The 19,641-nt window shown below is 37.6% G+C and overlaps 1 protein-coding gene and 1 non-coding gene across 4 annotated transcripts in view; both read left to right on the forward strand.

Moving 5' to 3' along the window:
* Positions 1-19,641, forward strand: part of OTUD7A (OTU deubiquitinase 7A) — a 380,270-nt gene that overhangs the window by 154,186 nt on the left and 206,443 nt on the right. The gene's annotated exons all lie outside the window — the stretch shown is intronic.
* On the forward strand, positions 4,627-4,733 carry LOC121490227. Its single transcript, XR_005987554.1, has one exon. It is a non-coding gene; the product is annotated as a U6 spliceosomal RNA (small nuclear RNA).

The raw sequence follows: 19,641 nt of genomic DNA on the forward strand, positions 1-19,641 counted from the left end.
CTAAAATGGGGGCAGTGTCTTATCTCAGTGCCCCCTCAGTATGTAGCACACTGCCGAGCCAGAAAGAGCTCAGTGCAGTTTTGTTGAAATGGCAATGAACTCTTCGAGAAAGGCTCACTTTGGAGTTCAAGAGGCAATACTCAGGTGTAAATCAGAGGAATACATTGAATGGGTAGTTGCCTTTATAATTTTCATTAACCTACTCCTTCAGCACACTTGTACTGAGCAGCTTTCACATACCCTGAACTGTGCTATATACCAAGTCCCAGGGAGACAAAATAGGCAAATTCCCAGAATATAAATCCTCCAGAGGGCACATATACAGGCTGGATGGACAGATGAATGGATGGCTGGGTAATGTTATTACAGATTATGTAGAAGTAGTCATTGGTGTGGTAATAAAATAAAGGGGAAGGCAGTTTAGACAAGAGTAAAGAAGGCTTCTCAGCAGTGGTGATGCAGATGCTTGGAATGAAAGGAAGAACATGGGATGCGCTGGGGAAGCTCTTCTAGCAAAGCCATTCATAGGTGCTGGTTCCAGGTAAGCCTGGAGAGGTGGGCACAGCAGGTGGTGCAGAACACACAAAGATATTAAAAGCTGAGAAACAATCTGGAGTTTTTTCCAGTGCAGTGGGAAGCTATTGGTGGGCTTTAAGCAGGGAATTATGTAATATAATTTGTATCTTTTAAAATCTGTCTGGGGATGGTAGAAAGGGAGGTGGGTGGGGAGTGGGGGTGACTGGGTGATGGGCACTGAGGGGGGCACTTGATGGGATGAGCACTGGGTGTTATTCTATATGTTGGCAAATTGAACACCAATAAAAAATAAATTAAAAAAAATAAAGATCTGTCTGGTGTTGGGAAAAAGGAATTGGAGGAAGATGCAGACTGTGGTTTGCTGATATGGATAAAAGTGTTCAGACTGAGTGAAATGATCAATAGCATGCTAGCAGATGTCCAGCTATGTGCCAGGAAGGCTGTTTTTCAAAAAAGTGTGTAGACAGAAGTTGGATTGGAGAAGTCCTTCATGAACCTGTTTAGTAGGTTTACATAAGGGCTCTTTTACGGTCCACAGATTTTTATTGCCCATCATTTTTATTAAAGTATAATATACCTACAGAAAAACACACATCAAAATATACAGCCTCATGAGTTATAGAAATGCAAATATTCCTTTGTAATCACCACTCAGACCAAAAAACAGCTCATTATCTGCATCCATTCTACCCCCTTGTTTTTTCCCCATCACTCCCTTTTTTCTCAGTCCACTCTATCTACTATTGTGATTTCCAGTCTGTAGGTTATTTGTAAACTTCACATGATGAATAAAATAGTATATTGCATGTAGCGCCAGGTCATTCGTTCATACAATGCTACTCATATATACTCTTTGTCCATTTGTGTATATATGCCAATTTATCCATTCTACTATTGGTGTTCATTTGGTTTGCTTCTAGTTCTTAGCGCTGTGAGTAGTATGCTGCTATGAAGATACTTCCCATACACTTTAGTATACATGTGGATACATTATGGGTGAGTATGTACCAAGTACTGAAATTGCGGTCATATAGGGTATGTGTGTGATCAGTTTTGGCAGATACTTCCAAATAATCTTCCATAAGTGTTGAACCAGTTACAATCTCACAAGCCCTAGAGGAAGATCAAATTGCTTCACATCTTCACCAACACTTGGTATTTTTTGTTTTAGTAATTTTAGATATGGCAGGTATCTAATTGTGATTTTAATTTCATTTTTGTGGTACCAAATGATGAGACTGAGCAAATTTTCATTGATTCTTGGCTATTCAGGTGTCTGCTTATGAAATGTTCAGGTATTGGATTAACTATTTCTTATTAAATTCTTTCTTGATGCGGCAGGGCTCAGTGAACTTTTCTTTTTTGGTTTGCCTTTCACCCTATTAATGACATTTCCTAGTGAAAAGCTCTGCCAGGCCTGGGGGCACAAGGTGAAGTCTGGAGTATTCTCAGTTCAAACTTCTCTTCCCCTACCTCAAATTTAGCAGGCAGGAGCCCCCAGTCTGGGGTTAGAGGGGCAGAAGGAGAAGGTTACCTTAAATGAAGGTTAGAGATGGAGGTGTAATTCACATAGTAGACAGAATACACTCCACTTAGAGTGCAGACTGTGTTTGTAAGTCAGGGAGTATGCCAGATTCCCACCCAGGGGAAAGAACAACTCTTCTGAATTCCCTCAGCTAAAGTCCCCCCCTTAAAATAGGAGGTCAGAAGGAGAGAAAAATAAGTTGCATTTTGATTACATTCCCCATGTCATGGACATTTAGTTTCCCCAAGTCTTTACCTGGGCAGCTAACTCACTACTTAGTGCTACCTGTCAGACCTTTGTTGGGTGCTCCAGATGGGCCTCCAGGGCAGGACCCCACCATGTGACCTGCTTCATAGCTGTACTTCCTTACCACACTTTTGTGCTTAGAAGGTCTTTGCCCAGGAAATGGAGAGAGAAACACAATATACATCTGCTGAAGGAGGAAAGAAAAGTCCCCTTTGGGGCTACCGTCCTGGTCCATGGCTCCCCAGACACTCACAGTTTACGCACGGAGAAAGCTTCAAAGAATGCAGCTGATGCACCCCAATCTGAGATGGCACAAACAAAAGTGCGTTATTCCCACTTATCTCAAATATGTATTGTTCTCATATGTCCTTTGAACACCTGTGCAAACCGTGGAATCAATTCTCAGAATTAAACTTAGTGGAGTTTTGCAACTTTGCTAGGAAGAAAAAGACCTTGCTCTAGGAAGTGTTAGGGAGGTATAAGCTTTCCCATTCTTGAATTTGTATTTCCCTATTTTTCAAGGCTTTGTAGGTATTACAGATATCATTGTGCAATTTAGATTTTATTCCCCCTGGAGAACCAGGTGACTTCAAAGTGATTTATAGCCAGTGAGGTTGGCAGAATTATGGAGATTAGTGATAAGAAGTAAGGCAAGAGAGAGGGAGGAAAAAAGAAGGAAAACAATTTTGAGCAGGGGATTTAGGATGAGGCAATGTGCTGTAAAGAACAGGGAAGAAAGTGAGACGCTCAGACATAGTGGCATGTCATCTTAACCAAAGGCAATGTACTGCTTGTTGGATAGAGTCAGCTCCAGGAGACTGGCTGAAGCAGGGGGTGAGACAAACTATGACATCACCCTGGTCTATACCCTAAAGGAGTAACTGAGAGCCTATGACCCACTTCACATCCCCTTCAAGTCAAAGGCCTGCTGAAAAATCATCATTTTTCACCTATCACACCTTTGCATGATGTACTTGTCCCATTACTGTTTGGAAAATCAAGCTTTCATCACCTCATGAACTAGCCAGTTAACAGCATGAGCCTCATTTCATCACTGCTCATTCTCATTCTGTCTTGGTCACCTCAGCACTTCCACTCTGTGTGTGACCTCATCTAAACTACAAACAGAATAGGTAAAATGCTCAGTATCCCCAAACTCTGATTTGAACCTAGCATAATCCCCCACCACTGCTTCCCAAGCTGGGTGGTCTCACCCTGTGTACCAGGCAAGACTTTGTCCCACTGAGCTTCACTCTCTAAGAGGGGCACTGACTTTATTTGCACACTCTGGAAGTCTGTGGAGTTGGATCAATATTCTAAAGAACACCTTATCTTTCTCCCCACTTTTCTGCACTGCCTGACACAGCACTGCTATAAAACACTAAGTGTGCACCATGGAACCCACGGCTTGGGCACTTGGGACCACGGGGACCCTGTTTATTCCATGCAGCACTCTTGAAAAGCAAATGCCATAACTGGGGGGAAAAAAGTTTCTGTGTCAACAAATTGGCTCAAGTTCAAATTTAAATGCTTTAAGCAGCTAGGGCTGGCTTTCTCTGCCCCTACTAGGTGTGTCCTGGTGCCAGTAGTGCTGAGAGGTTAGTGTGAGCCTTTTCCCCTGTCTCTGTGAAAGTCTCATGGCTCTCTGGTTAGTAGTTACTGAGGAAAACCCAGTGTACAGCCACTACGACCTTGATCCCCTGTTGGTGTCTCTGCAGTCTTTTCTGAGTCACATCTTCAAACCTCCCCTGTCTGCGGGGTCTGGAGTATTGCTGTTGAATCATTTTGTGTTCCATTTACATACTGGCCACAGGAGCAGAAGTAAAAGCATTTCTTTATATAGCCTCTTTGGGGCTTTTGCCCATATTCTAATTGGATTGTTTGTATTTTAGAGTTGAATGATGAGTTTCTTTATATATTCTAGATAGTTGTTTGTCAGCATGTGGTTGGCAAACCTTTTCTCCCAGCCTGTCATTTCACCTTCTTAACAGGGTCCTTCACAGATCCAAGGGCTTTAATTTTGATAAAGTCCAATTTATTGATTTTTGCTTTTGATTTGTCACCAAGCCCTACATCCTGAAGATTTTCTCCAATTTTTTTCTTCTAATGATTTTGTAGGTGTGTGTTTTATGTATAAAACTATAATCCATATTTAGTTAATTTTTGTATAAAATTTGAGGTTGAGGCTTTTGTTTTGTTTTGTTTTGGGCTTTTTTTTTTAACAATTGATATGCAATCAGCAAGTGAAATCCATTTGCCTAAGACTGTCCTTCCTCCATTGAATAACTTTTCCAGCTTTATCAAAAATCAGTTGGCCAGTACTCACTTTGGTAGCATGGGTACAAAAATAGGAATGATACAGAGAAAATTACTATAGGCCATGAGCAAGAATGACATGTAAATTCATGAAATTCTCCATATTTTTTAAATGCCACTGAATTACAGACTTAAAAACAATTATAGTGGCAAATTTTATGTCACATATATATTTCCACAATTTTTAAAACTAATCATTGAATTGTACATTTTCAATGAGTAATTAATTGTATGGTGCATGAATTATATCTCAATAAAGCTGTTTAAAAATACAGCCAAAGCAAAAAAATTAAAAAAGAAAAATCAATAAAACACCTGTGTAGGTGTACCTGTGTAGGTTTATTTCTGGGTTTCCTATTCTATATTGTTGATCTATCTAGCCTTATAATAGACTGTAGCTGTGTAATAAGTGTTATAGATAGTGTTTAATCCCATTTTATTTTTATTTTTCAAAATGCTTGGATCTTCTAGTTTCTTTGTTTTTCCATATCAATTATATAATACAGTGTCTATATCTGCAAAAATATTGCTGGGGTTTTGATAGAAATTACATTAAAACCTATACATCATTTTACGGAGACATCTCTACAATGTTGAGTCTTACAGTCCTTGAGCACAGTATGTCTCTGTTTATTTGGATCTTCTTTTACTTTTTTCATCAGTTTTTACAGTTTAAGCATATAAATCCTATACACATTTTGTTAGACTTATACCTAAGTATTTCATCTCTTTACTGAGTTATTGCAAATGGTATTGTATTTTTAATTTCTGTGTCCATGGGTTAATTTCTAGCATATAGGAATAACAGTTTATTTTTGTATATTGATTTTTTTATCATGTGACCTTGCTGAACTCCTGTATGCTAGGAATCTTTTGTAGCTTCTTTGGGGAATTTTCTATGTAGACTGTGATGTCATCTGCAAATAGGAACAGTTTATTTCTTCCTTCCAATCTGTATGTCATTTAGTTCCTTTTCTTGTCTTATTGCTCTGGCTAGGGCTTCCAGTACTATGCTGAATAAAGTGGTGAGGGCAAACATCTTGCCTTGACTCTAATCATAGTTAGAAAACATTTGGCCCTTTGCCATTAACTATGTTAGCTATAGTGTTCTTGCATAATTCTGTATCGAATTGAAGAAATTCCCCTTGATTCCTAATGTTCTGAAAGTTTTGGCCATGAATGATATTGTGTGATTTTTCTTTAGCCTATTAATATGGTTGATTAGACTGATACATTTTTTAATATTGAACCATTCTTGCATCCCTGGAATAAATCTGACTTGGTTTTGTATGTATATAATTTCTTTTTTTTGTTTTTATTGACATTCTATTTACCAATATATAGTATAATACCCAGTGCTCATCCCATCAAACATACATATATACATTTTTTATACCATGACCAAATAGAGTTTGTATTATTTATTATACTTATTTATGTTATTTATGACATATAAGTAATATTTGTATTTATATTTATTAAGAATATTATTTACTTTTTATGTATTGTATTTCTTAGATTTTAGTATTAAGGTAATACTGGCCTCATTAATGTAATTGAAAAGTTACTTTTATGTTTTCTGGAAGAGCTTGTATGGAATGGCATTATTTTTAAACATGTGGTTGTATTTTTCAAAATTCTTCAGAAACAGTGTGAGCCTGGGTATTTCTCTTTAGGAAAATTTGAAATTGTAAATTAAATTTCTTTAATAATTAGAGGGATATTCAAATGATCTATTTCATATTTAATGAGTCATAGTAGTTTGTGCTTTTGAAGGGATTGGTCCATTTCATCTAAGTGACCAAGTTTACATGTATACAGTTGTTTGTAATATTCCCTTATTATGCTTTTGGTGTCTGAGCATCTGTAGCAATATCCTGTTTTACTCTTGTTATAGGTAATTTGTGTCTTTGTCAATTTTGCTACAGGTTTATCAATTTTATTGATGTTTTCAAAGAACTAGCTTTTTGTTTTATTAGTTTTTCTCTACTGTTTTGCTATTTTCAATTTTATTGATTTCTACTCTTTATTATCTTCTTCCATTTGCTGGCTATGTGTTTGCGTTGCTGGTATCATAAAGTGGGAGCTTAAATTATTGACTGGAGGCTTTTACTGTTTTCTAATGTAAACATTCAGTGCTATAAATTTACCTTTTGGCAGTACTTTAGCTATGTTTTACAAATTTTGTTATGTTGCATTTTTATTTTCTTTCAATTCAGTATGTTTTTTTTATTTCTCTTGAGACTTCCTCTTTAACTCATGGATTCTTTAGAAGTCCATTGTTCAGTTTCCAACTATTTGAAGGCTTTTTAATTTTTTTCTATTATTGACTTCCAATTTTGATTCCACTGTGGTTATAGAACACACAGTATGAGTTCAAGTCTTTGTTTTTTTTAAATAATTTCTCCAGGTATTGCATTGTGTATATGTAACTTAGCATAGTATACTGGTGTTGATATTTTACCAATTTAAATAAGGTATGGATACTTTACCTCCTTTTAAGTCCCTTTACCCTCTCCTATTAATAATTATTTTAAATATTTCCTCTATTTATATTTTGACAATCACATCAAAGTTATAATTTTTGCTTCAAACATTGAATATTATTTAGAAAAGAAGGATATCCTAAGTTTTGGGGGGTTTTGTGGTTTTGTGGTGGTGGTTCATTTCTTTTCCATTTTAAGAAATTCCTTAGCCATTCATTTAGAGTGGACCTACTAGTGACAAATTCTCTTAGATTTTATTCATCTGAGTATGTCCTAATTACTCCTTCATTCCTGCTGGATATAGAACTCTGGGTTGACAGTTCTCTTCTTTCAGCACTTGACAAATGTTATTCCACTTCCTGCTAGTCCTTATGGTTTCTAAAAAACCCATTGTCATTTGAGTTGTTTCTTCACTATAAGTAAGATGTCATTTGTCTCCCTCTACTTTCAAGATTTTTTCCAGGAGTTTGATTATTTTGTGTTTGATGTAGATTTTTTTTTTTTTGATTTATGGTATTTCAGGTTTGTTCAGCTTCTTGAATATGTAGGTTTGTTTTTTGCCAAATTTGGGAAATTTTAAGACATTATTTCTCCCAAATACTTTTTCAACCCCAGATCCTTTCTCCTCTCCTTCTAAAACTTTGATGAAACAAACTTTATGTCTTTTGTTGTATATACAGGTGCCTGAGCCTTGGTTAATTTTTTTCTATTTTCTCTGTTCAGATTGGGTAATTTCTATTGTTCTATCTTTAAGTTCAATGATTCTTTCTCTGTCCTATTAATTTTGCTACTGAACCTATCCAATAAGTTTTTCATTTAGGTTATTTTATTTTCCCAGTCCTAAATTTCCATTGGTTCTTCTTTGATTCTTCTTTATATCTTCTGTTTCTTTACTGAGACATTCTACTTTCTCATTTGTTTCAAGCATACTTGTAATTGTTTGTTGAAGCATTTGTATGATATTTGCTTTAAAACTTCTGTCAGAGAATCCCACCATCTGTGTCACATAGATGTTGGCATCTATTGATTGTCTTTTCTCATTCAAGTTGAGATTTTCCTGGTTCTTTGTGTAATGAGTAGTTTTCAATTATACCTTGCATATTATGTTATGAGATTCTGAATCCTATTTAAAGTTTCTGTTTTATGGAATGAGAGGAAATCAGAGAGGGAGACAAACCATGGGAGACTCTTAACTATGGGAAAGAAACTGAGGGTTGCTGGGGAGGATAGGGTAACTGGATGATGGGCATTAAGGAGGACACTTGAAATGATGAGCATTGGGTATTATATGCAACTGATGAATTACTTAATTACTGATGAATTACTTAATTACTGATGAATTACTTATTTACTGAACTCTACATCTGAAATAAAGATGTTCTATATGTTGGCTATATGAATTTAAAATTAAATAAATAGACAAATCTAAAAGCTTTTTAAAAATCAAAAAATAAAATTTGTTTTGGCAGTCCTCTTTGGACAACAGACTGGTAAAGGAAGGATTGTGCCACCTCATTATTTCCATGTAGGAATGGAAGACAAATTTCCCCATTCCACCTCCATGGACACCCTAGGGAAACAAGGAGGAACACCTTGTAACTGCTGGGCTGGGATGGAAGTCCAGGCTTCCCACTAGGCTTCATCTGTTACTCCCCTGGCTGTGAGGAGGAAATCCCTCACCCACTTAGTCCCTACAGACACTACTTAGGTGGAGAGGAGAAGAATGCTGTGTTACTTTTGGATGGGGATGGGATTCCAGCCTCCCCATGTAGCTACTGCTGACAATGTACAAAGAGAGAGTCTTCTTACCACAAACAAGGATGAAAGTCCTGCCTCCCCTCTCAACTTTCTCTGATACCACCCATGTTGGGGAGATAGAGGTGTCTCATTTCAGTCCAACAAGGATGGAAGTCTAGGCTCCCCATTCAGGGGTAGGGTGGAATCACAGTTTTTTTCCATGGTATTTGGCTAGTGTAATGAAGGCATTGTCTAAAAATTTTCCATCCTGTTAGGCTGCCTCTTTTTTAGTCCTTTGGCCAGAGAAAGCAGGCTGCTTTTGAGAGTGTCCATTGGCATAGCCAAGTCACTGGCTTGTCCAACACCCAGACCAAGATATATCAAGCATAAAGGAAACCCAGAGACCTCACCACTGTCTTGTTTTCCAGGTCCCAGGGCCCCTAGCCAGTCTGCCTTTTACTCTCCACCTTTTAGTATTTCTAGGCTTATTTGTTTATTGCTTTTCTCTGTTTCTTTATGATAATGTGTAAAGCCCAGAGTTTTAAACTGTTCTTAGTGATCAGAATAGGTGAAAGTTTGTCTATCCCATCTTTTCCTGGAATTGGAATCTCACTTTTTAAATTATTTTATTTCATCCTTCCAGTGTGGCTGTGTTCAAGGACATCCACATCATTGTAATTAACACTCCGTTGTTCTGATGCTGAAGACTTCACTTGCTAGCCAGTACTCTGCATCAAGCATGATGGTCAAGTGTCCTAATTTGAGCCCTGTTTCCCCATGTTGATTAGATCAAAGAAGTGAACAAAGGATTTTACAGGAATAACTACACATTCTTCATTTTTGTATTTCTATTATTTCGTGTTTACAAGGCCACAGCCAGGACAGGCCACTATTACCAAGACAGGGGTGGCTGGCTCTGCAGCCCAAGAAATAAACCCAGTGATTTTCTGTAGTGTTACCTCCCAGAACAGGTGAGTGTCTTGGGGCCCTAAATCACAAACTGGAAAGGGTCCTTCTTTCTTTCTTATTGCCCAGATGTTGGTCTTGTCTTCTGATTTTTCCCTCCAGTTTCCCCCCCTGCCTGAGGACTTGCTTTTACCTTGTCATACTGCCATGCATTGCTGGAGGCCAGTCCAAAGGCACCATAGACAATGGGGGGGGACAGACCTGCCTCCTGATGTAGTGGGAATCTGGTTCTCTGAGAACTGGATCTCACTTTTCAGGCATGTATATTCCCATGACAGTGCAGCTTAATAAAATTCAAGGCTTGGCACCTCATTTGCAGGTACCAGTTTTTCATATGTACCTGGGACACATACTCAGTTGTGGATTTAGGTTTGTGATCATTCAGCTGGTTTGGTTGTAGCCTTACTAGAGGGGAAAAAAAAAAAAAAAGCTTTTCTGTGATGAATTGCAAAAGGATTTAATTTTTTTTAAAGATTTTATTTATTTATTAGAGATGGGGAGAGAGAGAGAGAGAGAGAGAAGCAGGCTCTCCAAGCAGGGAGCCTAACGTGGGACTCCACCCAGGTCTCCAGGATCACACCCTGGGCTGAAGGCAGTGCTAAACCGCTAAGTGACTGGGGCTGCCCAGCAAAAAGATTTAAATGCCTTAATGCCTTTTTGTTTGTTTTAATGTCTGTGTTTTTCTGATCACAAAAATGATGTATGACTATATAAGGGAAAATTCAGAAAACACATAAAAAAGCAAAGATGATATATCAATAATCCTATCACTCAAAAGCTTATGACTGATAACATTTTATTCCTTGCCTTTATTATAAATAAGTGTGTATTTATGTATCAGTCCATACTCTCTTTTAGCCTCTATCTCCCTTTCCCCTCTCTCTCCCTTTCTATCTCTTCTCCTCTGTGTGTCTCTCTTCTCCTCTCTAGCCTCCCTCTTTCTCCCTGTCTCTCACTTCCCTTCACTCTCTTCTGAATGTCTTTCTGCAAAACCCCCTTATACTGCTGCATTAGACTTAGATTCAGACAGACCTTCTTCCATAATCACAAAAGAGGATCAAAGTATAATTTAACATCCCACTGCTGCTTTTACTTCTTCATCTTCTTGACAACCCTCTTTACCTGGTTCTTTGGCCCAGAAAGAGCACAGGATGCCTGTATCTCCCAGTGCCCCTCCCCTAACTTTCTCTCTGCCAGAGTCACTAGAAGTAATGGGCTTTCTACTCCCACTTCTTGAAGTCTTGAGGCTTCCATGCCCCTGGCAGATACAAAGTTCTTTAATACCTGAAAAAGGCCTTAGAAAGCTCTACTATTGGAATTCAGGCACTTACTTGATTGGTTTCTCTGTCTCCAGTAAGCCTGGATTTCAAGACTATATTCTTACTAAGCGGTTAAGAAAATCCAGCATATTGAGACTCAGAGCTGGTGGGTGACTTCTTTGATTCTGAGTGTAAATCAGCCTTAAAGGAGAAAGCTGCAAAGGAAACATGATTTAAGGAAGAAAGGTGTAAACCTTCAAAATAACATGCTCATTACAATATCCTGTGGCTATAGCAAAATTGATCCCAGCACTCCCCTAATGGATAATGTTCAGACTTTTGCCATCACAAAAAATGCTGGTGGCAGAGCCTATTGTATATAGTTTTTTTTTTTTTTCTGTACTGGAACTCTTCATTTCTGTAGGATACAATCTTAAAAGTATGATTCAAAGGACATGTGCATTTTGATGCTTTAGTATATGCTGGCACTATCTTTTTCAATTTACACTTCCACCAGTAATGTGTGAAGTGCACATCTTCATCACCACTGGGTGTTAGAGATTCTTTTTAAGTTTTACAAATTTCACCAGGAAAAAAAAAAGTACTTTGCTTTGCTTTGCATTTCCTTCATTTCTTGTGATATGCAGTAGGTGTTGCATCCCCTCTTACCTTTAACAACTATTCTCCATCCCTCTTTTACAAGAATGGCTTTGGCCAACTGTCCTCTGACTATTGTTCTCTATCACCTGTGTAGGGCTTTTATACATTAGGAAGTCTAATTTTTTTCAAATTAATAACCTTTCCCAATCTCTACTGTGTATATATTTCATTTCTATTTTGCTGTAGGAATGCCTACCAAAACATGTATGAGAAGTATGAATTCTTAATAAAAAGACTTAAAAATATACATAATAAGAAATATACCATGCTCATGGATAAGGAAGCTAAATTTGAAGACCTCAATCCTTTTGAAATTAATATACAAATATAATATACAGCTTTGATCAGTACTAGATTTTTGTTTTTACTGAGCCCAAATTCACAAATATCAGCAAGAAATGTTTGAAGAATAGCAAGAGGGACTTAGGTCATATACTAATAGTATCACATATCTAAACCAGACAAAAGGGTATAGCATTGGCACCACAATGAAAAAAATAAAATAAAAATAAAAATCACTGAAGGAGAGTAGCAATTGTACAAGCATATTATTTTTTAATAATAAATTTATTTTTTATTGGTGTTCAATTTGCCAACATTCAGAATAACACCCAGTGCTCATCCCATCAAGTGCCCACCTCACTGCCCACCACCCAGTCACCCCCACCCCCCCACCCTCCTCCCTTCCACCACCCCTAGTTCGTTTTCCAGAGTTAGGAGCCTTCCATATTCTGTCTCCCTTTCTGATATTTCCCACTCATTTTTTTTCTCCTTTCCCCTTATTCCCTTTCACTATTATTTATATTCCCCAAATGAATGAGACCATATAATGTTTGTCCTTCTCTGATTGACTTATTTCACTCAGCATAATACCCTCCAGTTCCATCCACGTCGAAGCAAATGGTGGGTATTTGTCGTTTCTAATGGCTGAGTAATATTCCATTGTATACATAAACCACATCTTCTTTATCCATTCATCTTTTGATGGACACCGAGGCTCCTTCCACAGTTTGGCTATTGTGGACATTGCTGTTATAAACATCGGGGTGCAGGTTGTACAAGCATATTAGATGTATATATAACTCAGCAGGAAAAGATGCCATATTTAATAAATATTGTCTTAATCAATGATATTAAAAGAAAATAGAACTGGATGCCAACAATATGCCATGTAGATGAGTAAATTCCAGATGGATTTTAAATCTAAATGTAGGGTTAAAAGTCCAATTATACAAATACTAGAGAAAGTTTAGAAGACTGCCCAAGGAGTCCTTCTTAAGTCATGCAGGAATCCCAAAATGATAAAGAAATCAATTGGCAGATTTGGCTGTATAATAATATGTTAACGTATTTTCTTTTGGTTTTTATATATGCATTTTTTACATTTTTAAGATCATACCATATATGTGGTTTTCTCTTGATTTTTTTACTCATTAAGTATTTCCATTTCCCCATGGCATTTAAAATTTCAGAAATGTAATTCAGTGTCTCTATATGTTCTAGTTTATGAATATGCTGTCATTTATTTAGAACTTATAATTTTTAAACAAAAGTCACAATTCTTTAAAATAATATTTCAGAAGTAGAAGGCACATTCCATACTGTCGGATAAAATTTTAACATGGGAGATGCATGGCTTGCTGCGGTACTAAATCAGGATGAGGCAGTTGGGTGCCATATGGAAAACCAGACCTCATGCTCTCACATGGAATCCAGTGGGAAAACAGTATTTAATAAATTGTTATCATCATTTAGTATAAATCATTTAGTATAAATTGTTATCATCATTTAGTATAAATCAAGAAGAAAATTAGTAGGTCATTTACCACACCATATATATAGGTAAATAGAAGATGAAGTAGACTATGTGGTAGGAGAGCCTAGCCAAGAACTAGGCTGTGTGGTATAGGTACAGATGTGTGGCAAAATTAGTGTAAAATCAACAATATATCCAGGAGATTTTCCTCTGATAGTAACCCCAAGAATTTTCATGAATACTTTTTTTCAGTTTTTTTGAGATATAATTGATATATAACATATTAGTTTCAAGTGTACAACATGATGACTTAATATTTACAGAGAGAAAGAAATCATTACCACAAAGTTACCATCTATCATCTTACATAGTTACACGTTATTTTCTTGTGATGAGAACTTCTAAGATCTACATTTTTATAGCAGTTTTCAAATATACGATACAGTGTTGTTAACTGTAATCATCATGCTGTACATTAGGCTCCCCAGAACTTTTTAGTAACTGGAAGTTTGTACCCTTTTAGCCCCTTCTCCATTTTTCCCACCTCCCACCCCCACTTCTGGCATACATTACTCTGCTTGCTCTCTCTTTAATCAGTTCAATTTTTTTTTTTTTAGATTTCATATAAAAATTTTTTAGGAGTTTTAAGAAGAGGGAAATTTAATTCTGCAAATTATAGTAATATCCATATTACATACCATTCTGGGACAGGTGACTAGAGAAAGGAGGACATCTGGTAAACAGTAGTAGCTAAAAGTGCTGTTGGCAGCACCTAGGGTAGGCTCTACCACACTTTCTTCCTGGATAGAGTTTTTGTAGGGGAGTCCTAGAGATATCATACATCAGAATTTTTGTGGTGCATTTGATAAAGAGGAAGCATAATGTAATGCAAACACAAAATAACCATATTTGGATCAGAATATTTGAGTTCAAATATCTAAACTGTCACTTAATCTGTTGTTAATCTTGGAGAAAACACTTCACCTCTGAGTCTTTTTTTTTTCGTTTATAAAATGGAAGATGTTGGATTTTAGATTATTTCTAAGGCCCGTTCAAGCTGTAACACTGCGCTTGCAAATTCATTGTGACAGTCCTATAATAACAATGGACAAATGTAGCCTGGATGTCAGTTTAATGATAGGTCAAATACTGTAAACAAAGAAAACATTATCTGTCATCATTTAGTTAAGCCTAGAAATGGGTCTCCGGTAGTTTGCTACAAGGCTATGCCTTCCTTCCTGTCCAGCCATTTTAAACAGTGCTACAGGTCAGGAGTTGGCAAGCATACACAGGGAATCAGGTAACTGAGAGCCAAAAAGAGGAGTTGTGGTGTGCCAAATACAACAGAATGAAATTTAGTACTGATGAAATGGAATGGTGAGTTAGATTGAAAGGTAAAAATAAAAAAAAGCAAACAAAAGAACCTAGCTGTTTAACTGGAAACAAAAGCTTAACTAGTAACTTCATATGAGTTTCTGAGGGTGCAGAAATTCGAATGGGTCTCAATTAATCAACGCACTGAGTTTCTCTACCCTGTGGGCCAAATCATGTCTGAAGGGTTGTTCTCATTTGTGGGTCACAGCAAAGAAGTCTAAGAAGAAAATAATTGCCTTCTAGAAATCAGACTCTAGAGCTCTGATAGAAATGGAAAAAATAATCACTGAGGGTGAATTATCCATCACAAAAATCAATTGGGTATATTTGTGTGGCTGTACTTCTGGGTTCTGGCTTCTTTTCCATTGATCTGCATGTTTAGCCCTCTACTAATGCCACAGTCTGTTTACTGTAGCTGTGTGGTAAACCTTTATATTGGGTAGATTTAACTCTCCTTGATTCTTTTTTCTTCAAAATCATTTTAACTATTCTTATTCCACTGCCACTGCCTTTCCATGTAAGTGTATTACATTAATCTTGTCTATATCTACAAAAATTCTTGCTGGATTTTGACAGGAATTTCATTAAATCTGTTTATCAATATGAGGAATTTTAGCACCATTAGTATGTTGAGTCTTCCAATGTATGGACACATTATATTTCTTCATTTATTTAAGTCTTTGATTTCTTTCATCAGTGTTTCATAGTGTTCAGAATATGAATCCTATACAGGTTTACTAAGATTTACAACTAAGTATTCATTTCCTTAATGAAAGATTATAAGTGATACTGTATTTTTAATTTCAGTGTCTACATTTTTATTGCTAACATAGAGTTAAATCTATGCATAGGTTTTTGTACGTTGGTCTTGTGTCATATGACCTTGCTGTGCTCAATAATTAGTACTAGGAGTTTTTGTAGATTCCTTGGGATTTTCTACATAGAACATCATGTCCTATGGAAATGGCAACATTTTTGTTTCTTTCCTTCCAATCTGTATGTCATTTATGTCCTTCCCTTCCCTTATTGCATTGGCTGGAACATCACATCAAGATTAAATAAGGGTGATGAAAACAGACATCATTGCCCTGTTCCCAATCTTAGGAGGGAAGCATTGTGACTTTCACCATTACGCAGAACATTAAGCAGTAGATTTTTGTAGATGCTCTTTAAGCTGAACTTGTGTTCATGAAGGGGGATTAAATTTTGTCAAATCTTTTTTATATATCAATTGATACATTAGTCTGTTAATATGGTGCATTATACTGATTGATTTTCAAATATTGAACCAGGCTTGCATCCCTAAAATCAACTTTGCTTAGTCGTGGTATATATTTATTTTTATATATGCCAAATTCTATTGGCTAATATTTATTAAGAATTCTGCATCTCTATTCCTGAGGGATATTGCAGAATGTGCACTTCTCCCAAGATCCTCACATAGGAAAAGGAGGAGAAGAAAGCTCTCTGGGGTCTTTTATATAATGGCTCTCACTAATCCCATTCATGAGAGCTCCACCCTTATGACCTAAGCACCACCCAAAAGCCCCTCATCCTAACACTATCACGTTGGGGGTTAGAGTTTCAACATGATTTTTGGAGGGGGAACACAAACTTTAAGCTTGTCTTGTTAACCTTGATCACTTGATTAATGTTGTTTCTGTCAAGCTTCTCTACTGTAAAGTTACGATTTATAATTAATAAATATTTTGTGGGAGATACTTTGACACTATGATGTAGATACTCTCTTTTTCATCATTTTTCTTTTTCATCATGCATTTTGAATCAGAGGAGAGTCTTAAAGCCATCCTGTTACACCACTGCATGAAGTCAGATGACCTATTGATGGTGGCATCAAGAGAACAGACAGGGAAACAAACAGAAGGCCATTCTCTACCAACATCAGAATTTCATGATTGCTAGGGTCAGGGAGAAGAGAGGAGAGGTGAGAGACATGGAGAAAAAGAGAAAAAGACTGACTCAAAGAACGACACAAAAGGACCCATTGAAATGGAGAGGGAGAAGTCGAGGGAGAATCTAATTTTTAAGTCTTGATCAACATGGTGAACCAGCAGCTTTTACAAAGAAGCTAAGTTATAATGACTTTGAGGTACTCCTGAGATGTTCGAGTGAATATGCCATCAGGGAGTTGTGGATCAAAAGGGTAGAAAAGACAGCAAGACTAGGGAGAGAGACTTGGGGGCCATCTGAACACAAGTGCTTATGAACATTTAATGAGTATGATCAGTAATCTGAAGGAAAGAGCTGAGCCTAAGATAGATCTAGGAGAATAGTTTGTTGGAAAAAGGAAATAGTGAAAACTAAAGTGGTGGGGAGAGGAGGAATAATCAGATCATGAAGGATGATGGTATCAAGTATGAAGAATAGTTTAAGAGAGTAGCAGCGACCAGCTGTGTTAATTAAGAGCTGAAAAGGCTATGACATAGTCACTTTTGAGATAGGATTTCAATCAGGTAGTAAGGAGGGATCCAGATTTGGGTAGAGGACAGGGGAGTGCACAGGATGGAGTAAGTGATAAAGAGACCAATGAACAATTCTTGTGAGGAATTCAGCAAGGAATTGTGTGTGATAATGGTGCAGATGGGAAGATAGCCATAATGTCACCTGCACTAATAGTAGCAGCCAGACAGGGTTCTATGGCAGAGAGACAGATTCACAGAGCTCCAAATGACAGTACTTATCAACCAATAGTTTATTGCTGAGAAAGGATATTATATTGCAACAAACACAAAAGGACCTGTTATAACCAAAGACTGCCTTTCAGCAAGTGGTTTGGACAGGCCAAAGTCTACACAAGCTCCCTGCAGTTGTCCTGCTCCTGTCGGGGTGTACCAGATGTACTTTCTCTGAACCACCAACTTATGCAAGGATGTCTCCAAACTAGACAGCCCTAAAGCAGTCTTAGCTGGGGTTTCTTATACCCTACTGGTCATGTAAGTACTTTATTGTTAAAAGACCAGCCCTAGTGTCAGAGCCGCCTCCCCTTCTGTACCCCACACACCCCACCCTCACATTGAATGAGGTACAAACTGTAAGTCTCATTATTATCAATAAATAATATTGACAAACTAGCACAGCCTGCCCTGAAACTCACTTGGTCTCCATGAGTAAAAGACAACAATATTAGTCACCACATTTTATACTTTGACCAGGTGCATCTCTTACTTCAGCAAAGCAGCTCAGGCTAATTCCAGGCCTCTTAGAATTAACCCTCATAGCACATCCTTATATTAATATTATTTCATTAAACTCTTAGAGCCAGCCTGTTTAATAGGTACTGTTACTCTTAGAGACTGTGATGCTCAAAAGGGTAAATTGCCAAGGTAACAAATATAGGAAAGAAGAGAAGGGAGTTGAATGTATGGGACAGGAGATCAAGCAAAAGATGCTTTTTCAAGAAGACCCCTTGGTATGTTTATGTTTGAAACCACCTGAAAGAAAAGAATAGAGAGAAAGAGCTTGCAGGAATGGGGAAGTGAAGGAATAATTGCAGAAAATGGATCTTTTGGGAAATAAGAAAGAATGAGCTCCTGAGACTACATGCAAAGAAAGAAAGAAGGGGGTTTTGGGGGGAGGTCATTCCTAGGCTTTTTGTAGTCTCTAGCTCAGTGGTTCTCCACTTGGAGAGCTTGTGAAAATCTGGATTGTTGGGCAGCACGCCTGAGATTTTTGATTCAGCAAGTCTGGGTGGAGCCAGAGAACTTGAATTTCTAACAGGTGTTTGGGTGGTGCTGATGCTACAGTCCAGACACTACACTTGGGGAACCACTGCTCAGTGCAGGATGGGTTGGGTCATCTGAAAGCAGAGGAGCTGGGGGTGATGGGATGGGGGCCTGAAGGAGAGGCTTCTCTGGGTAGTTTGCCATGGAGAGCGTAGTTACCCCACCTGTTTGCCTGTCTCTTAACAGAAGCATCAACAAGTCACAATACTAGGGAAACAATGTCAATTAAAGGTACCAAAAGTTGATAATGTCAGGGTATTAGAGTAAAATGTGTTTCAGCTGCTTAGCTCTGTTGTGAAAATTTCCCAATTTAAAAACAAAAACAAAAGAATAATAGACCATTTCCATTATTGATAAGAAAAAAAAACCATCTTGAATTAGAGATGTAATTGTCACAGCATAATTTCAACCATTTTGAAATAGAAAATATCCCCAGTAGAGGAGGGAGAGCTTAGGAAAGAATGTTTGGCTTACTGTCGTGGGAAAAACAGGTGAAGCTTGCTTCTTGAAGAGCAGTAACAGGACTCTGGGAATGGTTATCAGGGAAGGACCTTTCAAGTGGGCAAATACCTTTGGAGCTCCAGAAAACATGGGTAGTAAGGTGATGTGGCCTTCACAAAGTGAAGAGAAAGCATCATTAGCATCTCTGTGCATTTCAAGAAGTGGCACAATGTTAAAACAGAGGCTTTGACTTTGCTATTCAGATTCTAGGTGGCTTACTGTGGTATGACCTTGTGCAGGTTGCTTGACTCCTCTGGGCATAGGAGAGGCATTTAAAGAGGGCATGCTTGCCCCTAGAGTGTAGATTTGTGGTGAAATGTAAGGATGAAGCATATGGAATGTGGCTAGCACATTGGCGACACTCAAAAAAGTTCTTTTCTGCTTCAAGGTCAAACAGAAAACTTCACTTTCAAGCAGCTGTAGTTCTGATTCTTCTCAAGACCTTGTCTGCGGTTATATCCAGAACCCTAAAACCAGCAGCCTTGGGCCTTTGTGGCCACATGGAGGCACATCCTGGTCCTGCAGGACCCTCCCT

This window comes from Vulpes lagopus, chromosome 4 (genome assembly GCF_018345385.1).
Source record: "Vulpes lagopus strain Blue_001 chromosome 4, ASM1834538v1, whole genome shotgun sequence".
NCBI classification, from domain to species: domain Eukaryota; kingdom Metazoa; phylum Chordata; class Mammalia; order Carnivora; family Canidae; genus Vulpes; species Vulpes lagopus.